Below are 18128 nucleotides of genomic sequence, written 5' to 3'. Positions count from 1 at the left end.
TGTTAAGTATATGGGATTATCTTTATCAAAGTACCTCAATGTGATTGGTTTTCGCACATAACATTCACCCACATACGGGCTGGTCCTCTTGGAGGTGATAACATCAACAAAAATACACAGGCGGACCCTGGTTGAGTGTCAAAGAAAGAATCTTTGATAGTCTGGAGGACGACAGCGCAATGAAATGGCCAAAGCGTTAGCGAACGGTATATTTTACAGCCTGTTCCGGAGTAGCAGCTCATTCATTGTGTAATGTCCTCTCATGATCAGCTGCAAATGGTCTTCAGAGTTGTCATTTAATGATAAACACAAAACAACGCATATTCACACGAAAGTACTATTGTAAATAGGGGAAAACTGATTTTTCATGTATATCTCAACAGTTTATGTAGCTGATATGTGAAAGTGTGAAACACCTGTTAAACAAAGTTTGGCCTAACTACAGTTCCAGTTGTAGGGAGATAGGAAACATGGAAAAGAGACTTTACTGAGGAGAGATTGGTGCAGAAATGAGTAATGTGGATTTGTTCAAACTACAAAGAGATTTATTTGGAACAGATCATGCTTTATGCAAATTAGTGTGAGATAATATTATATTACAAAGGACACTGTTTAAATGTCAATTTTTAAATTAGACTTGTCTTCATTATAAACGAAAGCTCACGTAAAAAATAATAACTTTCATGCAGACACTTATAAGGATGTAACGAAAACAGTGTCTCACTTTCAGTATAAAAAGAAACAGGTAGAAGGAGGTCTTCTCAAAAACAAAACCAGGACTGGTGAAGCAGACGATGGTTGCGGTCGGGCTGGGGGATAGAGATATTGGCTAAGATATGATTCTTTCCTGGATAACCTCTTACGCATCCCATTGAAGGCCCAGTTAGGCCGAAGTGAGATGTTTTGACATGTCCTATTTGCAGTTGTGTAAATTTGAGGGATATAGAGTAACAGCCGAAAAACAGGGTTTTTTCTATTTCCGACTGTACTTTAATTGCTCTTGGTCAACAAGACATAACGCAATCGATGTAACCCCTCAAAGTATTCTACACATTGAAATTTAGTCGATAAATACCAGTCTTCGATAAATACATTTTGATCAGTTTTGCGCAGCAATTAACAACATACCAACTCAATGCTGACGGTCTATGAAATGTCGGTTTGTAACCGAGCACACCTTTAAGTGAGTGAGTGAGTTAATATTTATCGTCACATCAGCAATATTTGAATCATATCGTGATGAGAACAATAGAATATATTATTATTTATAGATCAATACAATAAGAAATTATGTCTGTTGTCGAGGAACAATAAAACACTAGTGTATCATATGTATTAAAGTAAAACTAGCATGATATTATGAAACGATATTATTAAATAGAACAATCCAATGTGAAAATTTACTGTAGGCTGCCAACAGGTGAAGGCAGATCACCATACTAAAGACAACGGAGAACACAACTTGAAAGAACTATAGAAACTATAAAACACGTTCCTCATCCATAAGAAAGCCCTGCTGAAGTCAGAGTTACTTGTACAGTTCTGTCTCTGTCGTAGGTAGGCATTTGCTACAGCAGTGTTACAGCTGGACGATGTGGTTTGTCAGTGTTACAGCTGTACGATGTGATTTGTCGGTGCCCAAACCGGTGATGTTCTGAACGACGTTTGAATGATCCATAGAATATGCTTCTCGTGTTCGATCGCCTTACATTGAAGAAAGTGGACGATTACGGTGAAAAGTGCGGCATTGATGAAGGGAATTATAATAAATAATTCCGTCTTTGATCCATTATTCGACAAACACTTGAAAATATCAACCTAAACCATTGTCGTATCGGTTGTTTTCAAACTTGATTCACACCACACTTTGAAATCGTTTCTGGCAGACAAGAAATATTTCCAGCGATGCTGAGATGTTCAATATGTCGAGAGTTGGCAGAAGACTGTTGCTACATAAAATGAAAGTATTATAGGGAATGGTGGTACGAGACCGCACAAATCGCCTGCAAATTTCCAGGGAAAACCAAAGGTGCATCCGCATCTAGTCATTTATACGACTACTTTTAGTTTGCAAAAAAAAAACCCGTTCACATATAAATTTACAGAGGTGGGGCACCATCCACATATAACTCTGATATGAATTTTCTTTTTCACCCAAGCAAAAAGTGCACCCTGATTAGAAATATTGTAGGTATATGGCATAACCAAAATGCCAGGAACCAAACTATCACGTGACGCCTATGCTGAGATCCCATCAGGTAATTTATCCCTTCGAGAAGCGAAGAGGAAATATCACATATCGCAAGCAGACTTTCTTCAACGTGAGACGATCGAACACAAGAAGCATATTCCATGGCTCATTCAAACGTCGTTCACAACATATGTGGTTCACCAATCAGAATCCAGGATCAGTTCCATGTTGGATGAGACCGTCTCTACAAGACTGTTGTTAAATGTATTCAACTCACCATCCACGGATCCAAAGTGGTAGTTGAAATGCACTTTGTGAAGGGGTACGGGGCACAAGGCCCTCTTAGATGTCGGTTGCAACTACAATGACAGCAATTGGAATCAGCATCTTGACGAATCAGTGTCCGCTTCAGTAAGACAGTGCTGGCAAACAACTATATATCACGGGCAAATGGAACTCTTTAATTCAACCATTTATATTCTTCTATCATTTTTCACGAACTATGATATAATGGTGCTAACAGATTCACAATTTGTTTATACAATGCCATACATATTCATTCATAAGACTGCTCTCATATGTTACACACGTTTAACCATTTTCAACTGCAGCATAAGATACATGGTGTCCCTTCCTCTCTATGTTCTGTTAGTGTAATAAAGGATACTGAAGAGCAAAGGAAATGCAGTTTTCGAAAAAAATAACTCTCATAAAAGTAAGCTTTCACGTTTATGCCGTCTAAGTAAAAACTTGACAATAGGCGGAGTTGCGTTTCTTTTTCTGTGCTGTATATGCATCTCAGCACCAAGAGTTAGCTGCACTATCACATTTTCAAAAAAAGCTTTTTATCTCTCATCTTTTGATGATATGGTGTGATAAAATAGGATACATTGTCTATTGTTTACACTTAGTTTGGTTTAAGTTGAGTTGCATTGTATTTGACTAAGGCATCATTAAAACAAACCTATGTCACTTGACCTCATCAAATACATTTCATCCTCCTTTGCGTAGCCAATATGAAATCTTTGTCTTCACTTGATATTTGTTTGTCAAACATGGTTCATACGTTTAGATCCATGTCTCTATTTAATGTATTAATTCTCAGAGTCGTACATTTTAATTTGTCTCTTGTGAGCCTATCGTCGTCTTCATCATCATCATCATCATCATCATCAATAGCAGCAACGTCTTTACTTAAGATATCGTCATCACAAAAGCTACAATGACTCCATGTCATCAAGGTATAGTCACTATACACACTATAGACAAAACAAACGTTAGCTCCTACCTTTATGAATTCATGAAAACTAACATTTGGTAGGAAGCATGCCTTTATGTAAATCAGGAACAAAATTAGACTTAAATTTACATCAAATGTTTTGGGACTTACACACCCTTCTCAGGAGGACAATAATTTTATAATGCTTCAACCCCCTTTCAGGGTACAGCCACTAACAATCTCAGTTACTAATCTAAACTACCAATAATAAAAAATTAGCTATTTACAATTCATTCAGCAAATCCAATTCTTTTGAAACTGCAATAATAAAATGAGAACTTATATTAGTAAAAAGGTCCTTCAGACTATGTGATTTAAAATAGGTATCCCTTGTGATGGAATATTCAACCCAATCAAGCAAGACATGCTTGACCGTGATTCTTTCATCACAAGGGACACAAAATATAGGATCCTCACCTTTCAATGGGTATTTATGTGTATATCTGGTGTGACCAATACGGCATCGTCTCATAATGACCTCTTCAAATCTTGACTGACAATCCAAGTAAGAATAACCAATATAGGGTTTTATTTCACGTAATTTATTGAAGCCTACCTGGGTGTCCCACTTCTTCTGCATCAAATCACGGATGTAAGATCTAATGTTAGCTTTATAATCAATGTATGGAATAAGAAGTGGTTTCACAGATTTGATGATTGCTGTCTTGGCAGCAAGATTGGCCATTGCCTAACCAGAGATGCCTCAGTGGCTTGGTAACCAACAGAAGACGATGTCGTATTGGCCAGTAGCAAGATTATTATACAATTCAGTAATTTCAATTAAAAGTGGATGTTTACAAAAAATATTTTTAATAGCCCAAAGGCAAGAAAGAGAGTTGGAATAGATCATATACTATTTCTGTTTAGGGTGTCTGTGAATATATTTAAGAGCCGTTAGTATGGCATTAGTTTCAGCTGTAAAAATAGAACTGTCTGGTAATCTAGAAGATATTGTCCTGGATCCAATGACAGTGGCACAAGCCACTGCACCACTGTTCTTGGACCCATCTGTAAATCTTTATGTTTTAGTTGATTATATTCTTGTTTATACTGTAATTCACCAGTTTCTGATTTTTTAAATGTGGCCAATGTTAGGTCCATTTGAGGCTTGACCAACTGCCAAGAAGGAGAAGACAGAAGACGGGAGGGAGCTATGTTTTCCAGCTCAATGCCGGTCGAAGAAAGAAATGGTTTAATTCTATCTCCTAGAGACGGGACAAGAGAAGGTTTTATGTTGTATAAATCTTCATACAGGGGATTGAAAACAGTCATAAGCAGGGTTAGATTCATTAGAGTGTAATTTAGTAATGTACTGTAAAGCTAACTTTATATGGCGCTGCTCAAGAGATGGGTCATCAACCTCAACATAGAGACTGTCAATAGGTGAAGTTCTAAAAGACCCAAGACAAAGTCTTAGACTTTGATGATAGACAGAATCAAAAAGTTTTAAGTTGCTTTTGCAGGCTCCACCATAGACGATGGAGCCATAGTCAAGTTTAGAACACATGAGTGATCGATATAGATGGAGGAGGGTAACTTGATCCCCTCCCCATTTAGAATTTGAAACCACTTTCAACAAGTCAAGGGCTTTGAGGCATTTAGTTTTAAGGGATTTAATATGCGGTAAAAACGTTAAGTGTGAATCAAAGATTAGACCCAAGAACTTAGCCTCCTTCACAACTTTAACTGGCGTGCCATCTCGAGATAGTTCAGGGTCTTTATGTGGTATATATTTACGACTAAAATGTATGCAGTTAGTTTTCGATTTAGAAAATTTAAAGCCGTTTTCAAGACACATTTATTAATCCTGTTTAAACACAACTGCAGTTGCCATTCAATGGTATGCATATTTTTACCACAACAAGAAATATTTTAAATCATCCACAAGTAATGATCCATCAATTGCATCGCTTAAAACTTTTGATAAACTGTTTATCTCTTTATACTAAAAAGTGTGACAGGCAAAATACTGCCTTGTGGAACACCCTGATCCTGATTGTAATGATCATACAGGGTAGAACCCACTCTGACTTGAAACTGTCGGTCATTTAAAAAGTTGGCTATAAATTGAGGTAAACGACCTTGCAAGCAGAAGTCATGTAAGTCTCTTAAAATACCATATTTCCAGGTTGTGTCATATGCTTGTTTTAGATCAAAAAAGATAGACACATTGTGTTGTTTATTGATTAAAGCGTTTTTCACAAATGATTCCAAACGCACTAAGTGATCGACAGTACTTCTGTTTTTATGGAAACCACACTGTATATCTGATAAAAGGTTATTTGTTTCCAAGTACCAAACAAGTCGATTATTTATCATGCGTTCCATGGTTCTGCAAACACAGCTAGTTAATGAAATCAGACGATAAATGGATGGATCCGTATGGTTTGGGTATTGGCACTACTATAACGTCACGCCATGAGGAGGGAAATTTACCCGAAGTCCAAATATCATCAAAAATATATGAGTGTACTCTGGTAAGTGCTTCAGGAGCTGATAATGGATGTTATCAGCTCCAGTAGCAGTGTCATGAGCTTGATCAAGAGCAGTATGGAGTTCATGAATAGAAAATGTTTCATTATAATCTTCCCCATTATCTGAGTTGAAATTAATAGTTCTTTTTTCTTGTTGTCTTTGATACTGCTGGAATTTTGGTACATAATTAGAAGAGGAAGAGTGTTTAGCCAGGGTTTCACCCAGTTTATTTGCAATATCTGATTTATCCGTAAGCAATTGATCTCCATGTTTAAGATGATGAACACTAGATTTAGTACCTTTACCTTTAATTTTCTGGACCATGTTCCATACTTTGGACATGGGTGTCCGAGACTTTATTTTGGATACAAAATTTTGGCAAGATTGGCGTTTGCTCTGTTTAAAAGTACGCCACACTTTAGCACTTAAAATTTTAAATTTATTTAAATTATGCACCATAGGATGGCAACGGAAATAATGTTCTGCTTTTTTTCTTGCCTTCCCAGTTTGTTTGCAGTCGTCGTTGAACCATGGTTTTCGAATATGTGGAACTGCGGAGAAATTTGGTTTTCAGTTCTCAAGCTATGGAATTCAATTCATCAGAAAAGCATTTAATAGCATCAGGAACGTCACTAAAAGGTACAGGTTTAAGTTTTGCAGCACAAAGTGTTTCATATAAAGCCCTGTTAGCCTTTTTCAAATTCTGCCTTGATGATGGAGGGACATCAGATGGAGTTACATATTTTAATATAGTAGGAAAATGGTCACCTCCACAGAGGTCATCGTGGACTGACCATTCAAATTCATTTAGTAATTCTGAAGTTGTGAGTGACACGTCGAGAGCAGAATAAGTCCCTGTACCAGGGTGTAAATATATGCTGGAACCATCATTATAAATACATAAATCATGGGAGAAATCATGTCAGAACAAAAGTCCTCCAACAATTTACCTTTAGTGTTTGTAGTTACACTACCCCAGAGTAGGTTGTGCCCATTTAAATCTCCCATCATATTACAGGGCTGCAAGAGTTGGTCATATAGAGCTTGAAGATCAGTTTTGGCAAAGGTCAAAGACAGCGAAATATAGAGAGAGCATAGCGTAAACGCTACATGTAAAGTAATTCTCACTGCAACAGTCTGGATATTAGTAATAAGTGAAACAGGGCTATGAATAACGTTTTGTCTGACTAGAATGGATCACTGGAAAAAAGTTCACCTATACAAGCTTGTAAATGTCTTGTAAAGATGATGTTTACAAGACATTTACAATTTTGGAAAGATCCACAAGGGGAGATAACTGGTGGGTGATGGTAAAACGGTCCGCAAGGCCTCAAATTCACAACTTATAAATCCCAAAGGCTAATTACAGTTTGACCCCACGACATAATTAATGAGGTAATTGGGGCGTGAGATAAGAGTGGGACAGACCACTGTTCAGTGGACAGGGGTCACTCTGTTAGGGGTAGGATGCTGATGCTCTTTCTACAGTGTTCGGTGGAGTGAAGATGCATGGGTGTTTCTTTCACTAGAAAAGAATTCCGACTCATTTTCCCACTTATTTTGTGTTTGGGAACAGTGAATAAGAATAACCATAAACAATATCACCTTGTCACTTCTGATAATATGCTAAATGATAGAGATTGTGTTGTGATAACATAACACATGACAGTATATGTTGCTATGAATCATGTGGTCGATCCAACCTTTACCAGTAGTACGAGTGATACAGATGGGATAGGTCACCTTTGAAATATTTCACAATCATATTTGATTTTTGTTGTTTCTTCTGATTCTTCCTTTCTGTGGTCAGCCAAGCAACAATCCACCATAATCCCATAAAATCATTGAGGCATGAAGTCCCATAAGCCGAATGAACTGTACCTGATTGAATAAGTTTAGGCTTCGTGGGACTACACCTGTTATACACGGGCTAGTTGCAGTTAACACATACTGGTATATTTAACATAACTAAACAATAACCTTCAGGAATGCAACCCCGTGACTGAAATGTGCCCTGGACAAATAACAGGTTGGAGGTTGGCATGGTTGGAGGTTGAAGTAACTTGTTGGAAAAGTCCATCCCAACGTTTTCGAGATGATAAATTTCATGTTGGTCTGGAGACGCAAATTAATAAACTGAACATGGTGCAACACAGTGCTGGCCAGACACTGCTCCCTAAGATAAAGAAACATCAAGACCTCCAGAGAGAACTGCCCACCCTGGAACATAGGGCATTAATGATATGTTGCATTATTTTGATAGGTTATCTCATGGAACGAAACTTTCTAAAAGGTCACATAAAACAGGAAAACACAACTTTGCAGATTCTGATACCTTTCGGTATGCACTTACCGAAACAAATCATAAAAATTGCCAATTCAACCTATAAAGAAAAAAATGCGATGGAAAAAACCCCACGAATTCGGAGTTCAAGCGATTCACTAAATTTCCCCCAGCGCTGGGGGTAAGAAGTTGTTTCAACAGTTGTGCTGCGCTGCCCCCATAACGCATGCGCAGTGAATAGGTTTGCGGAGCTTGAAACAGTATGCATGCCCAGAGTATGAGGTCGTGAGCAGTAGTCTAAAACAAGTAAATAATCTACTCGTTACATAAAAAAAAACATGTTGATTGTAAGAAGCAGCCTCTATCACAGAGAAAGTGTAATGTTTGGTTTATTGACACCTATATGTATGGCTGCCTGTCTGCTAAAGACGATATGCAATACACAGCTTCAATCATTGACCACATGCAATTTAAACTTGACACCTATCAGGCTATATGCCATAAACAAAATAAATTGATTGATGACTCATGCACCCGAGTCCTGTCTCAGCCACATTATGTAATTAAGCAGGTGTGATACTTGTAAATATGACATGTTTTTATGTCTATGGGTTGCAAAGAAACTACATCCGATTTTCTCGGATGACTGGATCTCACGGAAACTGGTGCAAACGCTTGTCAGTTTCAAGTCCTGCTTTGTACTCGGACGAATGACAGTTTCAAGTAGTTCACCATCTCTACTGAGATGATTTTTGATTGGATCGAACGCAAATTCAGAGATGGATTTACAAAACCCAACATCTCTACATACATTCTTTATGGATAACAACATAGTGTATATGATTTTGTTTGACAACGGTATATCAATCCATACTGAAACGACGCATCATATACAATACAAAAAGTTGTTATCCATAAAGAATCTTACTTTCTTGTGACTCGCCATACTTCTAAAATGCCCATCAAATACATCTTTCTGAACACACTATGGGCCCCACCTTATGAGCGCTCAGCGTATCAGCAAATGAAGCAGACAATCGGTTGCCGTCGTTACACTTGAGTGCACATCCACCAGCTTTGACTGAGTTTGGTCTCCGTGGGCTTCGTTACGAGGGACGAACGTCCAAGTACGACAAGGGATACTCTACAATGATCTATATAGGCTCCCTGGTACAACATATTGCACTTCTGAATCGCGATTGTACGCTTGTAATTTTATTTATTTTCTTACAAACAGCAGAAGTGATATAATGGAATACATGTTACTAGTACTAATAGTGGTGGAATATTTGACATGTTGATATTTCATATGTTTTTGGGGTTTTTTTTATCTCGTAATCAATAGTTGTAACGCCAAATACTAGTAATTTCTTATCCACCTTGTGCCTGTAAAAACACAGAATGGCCTTCGTTCGACTTTGTGCATTGTCATTTTATTCACATGGCATAGGAACCATATTTGAGGTGTGGCGAGTCACGCTGCTTCCATTTCCCTCGCTACTCTACTGCATCTTTATTGGATAAAAAACATTTTGAAATTGTTTCTGCTGAGTTGTAGGCTGGTTTGACATCTTGCAGTGTCATCATCGCGATAATGCGCCGAGGAATGGGTTGTTTAGGTGGTGAAAGTTGTAATGTGCTGAATTTGGTTTATGACGCGTGAACAAGGAATTTAGCATATTATAACATTGAAATAAATTTGATGTTCGCTTGATAGTGCTCCATGGTCAATACTCTATAATGCGGAATTTGTTTCACTTTTATAATACTCCCGACTTTCATGCGAATTAAAATCGTCCCAAAACAAGTAGACAGTGTCAAGCTTACACTAGATGTTTATTTACAGATTACAACAAGAAAGAGGAAGATTAAATTTCAAACAAAAACATTCTATTTACAAATTTACGGAAAATATGTTACACATTATTATCAAATATACAATAAAAAACAATGGGGTAGCATTGTAGTTGTGCATTCTTTAATACTGGTTCATATTTTGTTTTCTTATGGCTGGGGAGGTCTGCCTGTTGCATCCCTTCGACTCGATTTCTGAAGAACACAGTCAATATGATCATACCTGCATAATGTGAATGGTAAACCAATATGAAAATAGAATCAATGGTTATTCTCATAATCTCATAGCAAGTATTATTGATACTTGTGTATTTAGTGCATTAGAACACAGGTGTTGTATGGTACAACCTTTTTTCTCCTTTGAAAGATCACACGGATCAATACGGTGGAGTGATTGTTACTGTATCTCCCAGCCTTAAACAAAGCCTCAACACATAACAAGGTCTAATCCCATGTTCATTGATGAGCAAGTCATGTCAGTAAGGGTTCATTACTTAACAAGGCCTAATGCCTTTTTAATTGATATCATCTCAGTTAAGATTCATGAATTAACATGCCTTCTTCCTTGTTAATTGATGGTAAGTCAAGTTACGTAGTGCATCCTCTTAAAACAGTTTCATCTAATTCTTGATTCCCGAAAGCTAGTTAAATTGGTTTTCATGTTTACTTACTGTAGTTTTTCTGGAACATTTTCTCATGACATCATTGTGTTTGTTTTGGTTGTTTTTCTTTCTTGAGACGGTTTCCTTTTTTGTCTGCAAACATCTTGTCATAGCCACTGCAACAAACAAAATACAATACCCTGACAGAAACTTTATGTTTCAATAAAACTGACGTATATTATAGAGTGATTACAGAATTATAACAAGAAGTCGTCGCCAAACACACGCACCCGATTCAAACGGTTGAACAAAATCGCCCATGAACATCACATTTTGTTGCATAATTTTCTTGTGCAACAAAAGTCACGTTTGGAACTCAAGAAATGAGCATTCTTATATATATGTCAGTGGGTTGTGCTCATTTTTTGTTGTGCACTGATGCATATAGGACAGAGCATTAAGCAGAACTGCAGTACCTTGAAACTCTTGGAATAACAGGGAGAGCTGCCTTAGCGTCCTGTTACCAACCTGAACCTCTGTCCTGTTTCCAACCTGAAAAAATACAATTCTAAATTTATTGTCATCACAATAAAGATAAATTCATATCGAGGCTATTGTAGAAAGACCTGAAGTTTTACTTGTTGAATGGTTTAATGCATTGAAACTCTTGCAGTTACTGTATTTAAATCATATTAAAGTATATTCTTACGTCTGTTGTGGACTTAGGGTCATTCCTCTTACAGACTCAGCATTCCGTAGAGCCTACCTCACAGTTGTCTGTGAAAGTAAATTCATGGGAAAAATGGAATTAGTATTTTGAAAAACCTAACAAAATGACTAGCAGGTATTACAACTAAAGTCTTAAATAAAGTCGAATTACTGCTAATACAACTTCGTATAAGAATCTCTTGTCTGAAAACGTTACAAACATTTACAAAGGAATAAACAATCAAGTTAGTTTTTAAAATATATTTGTGTTAAATTTGATTTTGAAATACCTTAGCGATTTTGAAAAGGATATATCTATTAAAGTCACTATTCCATCCATATAATGACGTGTGATATGGGAACCCAAAATACGTGTATGCATGAATACTGGGATTGGTCTGTATTGCTCCGTCATTGTTGTTTTTGATGAAACCTATCTCTTAAAACATAAAACAGAACGTTTTACGTCTGCAAGAATACGTCCAAAATCTTGTCTTATACTAATTATACATTATAACTGAAATTACATGCAACAGGTAATCCTTCAGCTCAACCACACAAAACACCTTTTGTTACCCTGGGAATTTATTCCACCCCCATAGCCTGATTAAGTCCCAGGAAGGATATTTATGACATGTAATAAACCTTTGATCAGCCAATTAGTCTGGCTGTTGTTCTCATATTGTGATTCAATATACTAAACACTTACTGAATGGCAGGGATACTCTACGACTTTGTGTATTGAGCTCCCTGCTAAATGATATGGTAGTCTTGAGTGTAAGATTTCTCAACAACCATGCTGCTGAAGGAACACATGGCGTCATCAGGATTGCCTTACTGATTTTACAAATAATATACTTGCGTCATCTGCAATATACTCACCTGAACTGAATGTGCCCTCTGAAGAAATATCGCTGACAAACATTCTGGACGGCTTTGTAGATGTAAAGTCTCAAATTCACGATAGCAAAATTGTCCGTATGTCGGTGTGCAATGATCAACTGCATTTTCCCATTGGATGTTCATATATGTGTTTAGATCTCAAAAGGTCATCAAATTACTTTGAGTTACTCTTCCTCTCTGTTACTTCTCCCACCAAGAAATAGAATGGACGGTGCACGTGTACACAACGGTTTGTGAAACAAGTACATAAAGGTATGTCACTTTAATATGAATTTTACCAATTGACCATTGTTCATCAAGACTAAGCGTTATCAAAACACTAACTCAAATTAGCCAAATAATCCCACTAGTGGTATCATCTTTGGACTGAAGTTGTTTATTTTAAGTGTAAGAGGATTATAAGGCATGCTCAACTGGGTTTGGTCGTTTAACTAATCTCACACAGCCATCACCAGCAGAGGGAATGATTTACACATCTCATTTTTTGTGCGTAATTATTGTGTTTGTTTTTATTGATAAAAAATGAAATGGGATTGTGAACAGCTTTACAGTTTATATCGACACCGGTACTATACAACATACAATGCAAAATTTAAAGGCAGCATGTGTTGTCACATATGTATATAAATTTGAATTGTAAACATGGGTAAAGCTTGAAGACAATCTTATATGGAAATAGTGAATTATCTGATCTTAAAAATCTGTCCATCTTAAGATCTGCCTACCTCTTCGTCACTGCTTTTTTAGATTTGATACTAAATATGATTGTAGAATTAACCTCGTGATGATAATCTTGTATTAGAACTTTGGTTTATTTACCTTTGTAAAGTGCACTCCACACATACAAACTAATTGTATCAATATAGAGCATTTATGAGAATGTTATTGGTAAGATAATTATTTTTGGTGTCTTGATGGTAAAATTGTGGATGCTCACCGAAGTAACCATAGACTTAAGACAAAAAACATCTTCAAGCAGAATGGAAGACCATGACAGAGTATGGAAAAGTTTTTTCCCATCTTGTTGAGTCAGTTGTGTATGAAGTGAACCATCACTGTTGACACTGATGATGCATGATTGTGTAGCACTTTAAGAATTTCTTATATTCACGAAAGTTACCAAATGCAAAGCAGAGTGTACAGTTATGTAAGTTATGTTTTACGTATGAATGATAAATTAAAAATTTATGTACGCCGAACATAAACAAACAAATGATAGACTGGCACGCACCACTTAAATATTCTGTAACATACTTCTTGTAAATGATTATATAAATCTTGTTACACAATGATTTTTATTAATTCATTTGAGTATTTGCTCCAATCCACACGTACTGACATCACAAGCAATTATGTATTGGCATGTTTATGAGATTTCTTGAATACGCCAATTGCATAACACCTTTAATGAGCACCAACATAAAATGTCTAGTGACAGGTGTTATTTAGAGAATGCATATAGTTCCCACGGAGTAGAGTGGTAAAATCACCGAAATGAGCTTGGGATGATGATCTCGAACAAAGGCCTTGTAAACATCACCTTTACAATCGTTGTAAATGTTTGTAAATATGACTTTTAAATTTTGTAAATTTTTGTAAATCACCATTTTTTTCTTGTGGATGATCCACCAGTGGCCCTATCACCCAGAGAAGAAAAACCATGCTATGCATTAAAATGACGAAGCTCAAATGTATCTGTTTGTTTTAAATATGCCTCTTGGAGACATATCCTGAAGGTGTTAAATCTTGGACTAATGGCTGTAATTCATGGAAATTAGTCCCCAAACCTCTGCATTTCCACTGTACAATATTATGGGGGATTTACTGGGGATCTACCCCGCTTTCAGAAACGTCCATGTCTTCAATAGACCCATATTTATTGAACAATTGAATTTTATTTTGTGACTCTTTAGGAGCTCTGCCACTTTGTTGTTTTGAAGCATCTGGCTTAGGCTTGGATTTACTTTTAGCAGTTTGTTGACTATCAGCTGGTATAGCAGGGTACAAACGCTGTGAAGAGTCGCAAATTACCTATTACCTATTTATTTTAGAGCTAGACTCAGATGATGTTTTTGCTACTGTAGCATAACTTTCTGGAAGATCAGATCTCTTTACCAATTTTTTGCCTCAGAAAAAGAGATATTTTGAGTAAATTTGATTTTGTTTAGTAGTATAAGTAATAAGGGCACGAGACTAATAACTAATAAGTAACTGATACCAATAACATAGATCTAGACCCCCTTTTAAAAACACCAATCCCAAAATGACACAACCCGTCTCCCACTCACACAAGGTCACAGGAGACAGCAGACAGCAGACAGCAGACTGCTGTGAGATTGGTCTATTAACTAGACTACTCCAAATGTCTAAATGCTGGCTGAAATAGAAAAATTATCAAGATTAGAAAGAAAAAAAAGAGGAAAAGGATCTGTTTGTAGCCACAGTCCCCAAAGGGAGAATTTACAAGAGCCTTAAAACCTGCAGGGCACTATGAGTTTTGGCAACCCCAATGCAATGGAAAAAAGAGCCGAACGTTTCGAGATATTTTACAACACACCCATTGCATGCAGACAAGAAATATACATCGCTTGTAGTTCAAGGTGCATACATTTTCTACTCCATGTGGAAGGGACCCCTGGACTTTGCATCGTCCTGTTTGTGTATGGGGTGCACGAACTGTGAATCATCTTGTTTGGCTGGTATGCAATGCTTCCAGGTCTTGTGGAAGACCTTCCAGTGCAAAAGGCGAAAAGGTAGCGAAAGGTAGGCCCACTTTTGGGATGTTTCTAGCGGCAGACCTCTGCTGCAGATAGCACCTTCTGCATATCCAGATGGTCTCTTCTTGTTCATCATCTATATTCTCCTCAACCTCTTGGAGTTCTTCCTTGTCCAGCCTCGGTAAGATGTCGGCCAACAAATTTGTGGCAGGCAGCAATGTATTCATGGTTTGCTGCACACGAGCTGACATCAATGCAGTTTGCTCCACAAGAGCCTCAAGCCTCCCCAAGTGGTTGTAGAAGTCCTGGATGCTGGGCGCAGTAGGCGGTGGTTCTGCAGCAGGCAATACGCCGTCGGCAGACGGCTCGCTCAGGGGCAAGATGGCCGAGGGCAATGGGTCTGTGGAAACTGGATTTGGAGCTTTCTCTCCATTAGATGGTTCCGTGGCCATATTCCATATCTCGTACAGCCTTGTGGATCCAATACGGAAGCGTTTTTTTACCTCGCTTGGAGCGACCACACTGAGAAGGGAGCGTATTTTATTGGATGTCCTCCGAAGACAAGTCTCTTTTGGGTGGCATAGTTTTCTTTGTATATCCTATACTTACAAAAAAACAAATGTCCATATAGAAATCCCAGTACTATACCAATACTATACCAGGAATCCCAATATTATACCAGGCAAGGAATCCCAATACTATACCAATACAATACCACCACCGGTCTACTAGATGGAGATGACGCCAAAACATAGGAGTAGAAATATACACTGTGCTGTGTATACATCTGGACCATGCATATTGCATACAGCAGAGGAAATCCACCTCGGTTCCCATTGAAGGAGTTCCAAAATGCCCAAGCAAACAAACCCAGTGTGGAATACAAATCCTTGCAAGATCTGGAACACATTGCCGAGAAAAGAGAAACTCCTACCATACTTGGGCATATTTCTCCCGAAACAGCTAGGAAGTGGAAGAAGAATTGGTCTCTCGGTTGTTTTATCCAGTAGCCTATAGGGGGAAGATTTTGTTCTGTATTTCTACTGGCCATGTTGTTGTGTAGACCTTGCAATTTCTAGCGTACTGTATCTATCCTTCTTTTTTTGTGGGATTCTTTTTGGTCTGTCGATGGAGCGGAGAACTGGAGTTTTGCTGTTTTGAAGAGCATTGTGTCCTCCAAGCCATTCGATTTCCTTTTCTAGATAGAATCCACATATGGGTACATGTACGTCTGTTGTCTCCACTCCATCTACAGTTCGAACCAGCCACAGTATGGTTCTCTGGTTTCCGCGATAGGTTGTAGAAGCAAATTTCCAACACATGTATTCTCCAGGAAGCATGTCGTATATACGCGTTGTTTCATTGGCATTGGTTTGTTTCGTTTCTTCTATTGCATTTTGGTGTAGTCTTTCGAGATCTTGCACTGCAGAAACCGTAGCAAGTGCTCTACAAACAGATTCTTCCATAGCATCTGGCAACAATACGACAGACACCGGATTCCAATAGATGGGAGTATCATTTTCTGTTTCGAAACTCCTGCTAGGCTCTATGCAGAAAGAAATTGTCCCATAGGGAGTCCAGTGTGTAGTTCGCCCCAACGTATTGCATGTCTCTTCCACAAACTGGTTGCATGCCAAAAGAATTCGTTCCAATCCTTTGTTTGCCCATATTGCTATTGGTTCGTCGTTGTTTTCCAAAAAGACTCTGTAGGAAGTCTTGCTGGAGTCACATTTGGATTTCTGTATGTGCCATCTGAGAATGGAATAGGTTTTCGTCTCCAAAAGACAAGGCAGGCGGATTGTGCTAGGACGGGAGAGACACTTTTCGACTCTTCCCAGTGCTTTTTTTCGAAATCTCTGCATAGTGTGTTTTGGCAGCGACGATCTCTTCAAAGCGATGGACTTCCTCCATTCGTTTTTCTTCGTTCTGTTTGTATTCCTCTTGCATCGACTCTAGACGATTCCATGCATCTCTACACCATTCTTCTGCATTGGCAGCAAGCAAAATCTCTTCCAATCGTCTTTCATGATCTCTCATCGACCCGTATAGTATAGTACGACCAACCACGATTTCCGGTACCTCCTCTATCTCGTATTTAAAAGTTTCTACACCGATGGCATTTTTGGTCTTTTATGCGCGCCATTCGTATGCAACGTGTTTGTTTGGAGGTAGCATTGTATCTGGATTTGGACCTTGGGGATGTAGCTGTGTTGGCCTACGACTTTGAGATAGTATAGTTCTTGTATGGAGAGCTTTCGAGTAGCATCGTAGTGGTCCTATTTCTACTCATGTAGCTGTGGCAGCCAAAACGTCTACTCGGAATAGAGGACACACGTGGAATCCAAAATCAGCTGTAGCCCATTCTACACCGTCTTCCACATTGGCTTTGGTTGGTTGTACTTGGATTCCGGATACTATTCCCAGGCCTGTATGTGCATACCAACCCACGAAGATGATCCCCTGGGGTCAGTCTGCAAGCACCATGCAACGGTCTAGACATTTCAATAGATTCTCCCACTGTTTTGCTAGTGGTTGTACAACCAATAGGTTTTCCCCCTAGAACAGCTCTAGTGTTTCGTCCACCAAAGTGTTTGCCATTGCAGTGTTGGTTCTATGCGCATGTTGTTCTATGTTGACCTCTATGCGAGTACAACCTCTAGTCTGGACATCTGGATGGAGAAAGGTTTTCCACAGGAGTTTCTTGGAACAATCTGCATAGTCGACCAAATGGCCACCGATGTGTTCTCGTACTTCTCCGGCTTCAAAATTGGAAACTACCTTGTTGTAGATTTTTGTTCGCACGGTATAGCCATTCCACATTCCAACCCAAGTACAGACGTGGTTTGCCTACACTCTTTGTATTGTCCAGGATGGTAGGTCTGTCCATGGCAATTGCAAGATTTCTTTGGTTTCGAAAGTCGTGTATACTTTGGAGGTATTCCACGAGACACTTTCTATCTAGGGTGCCAGAGAAATCCCTTGTATAGTCGATAGAATACAGAACATAGACATGTGCCAACAGAAGTCGTTCGAATTTGGAAATATTGGCTTGTATTTGCTCTATGGGTATTTAAGAGACATCCACTTTTGCTACAAATATTCCGAATATTGAGTG

Source organism: Haliotis asinina, chromosome 11 (assembly GCF_037392515.1).
Source record: "Haliotis asinina isolate JCU_RB_2024 chromosome 11, JCU_Hal_asi_v2, whole genome shotgun sequence".
NCBI lineage: Eukaryota > Metazoa > Mollusca > Gastropoda > Lepetellida > Haliotidae > Haliotis > Haliotis asinina.
The sequence above is the reverse complement of the archived record's forward strand: the minus strand, read 5'-3'. Positions refer to the sequence as shown.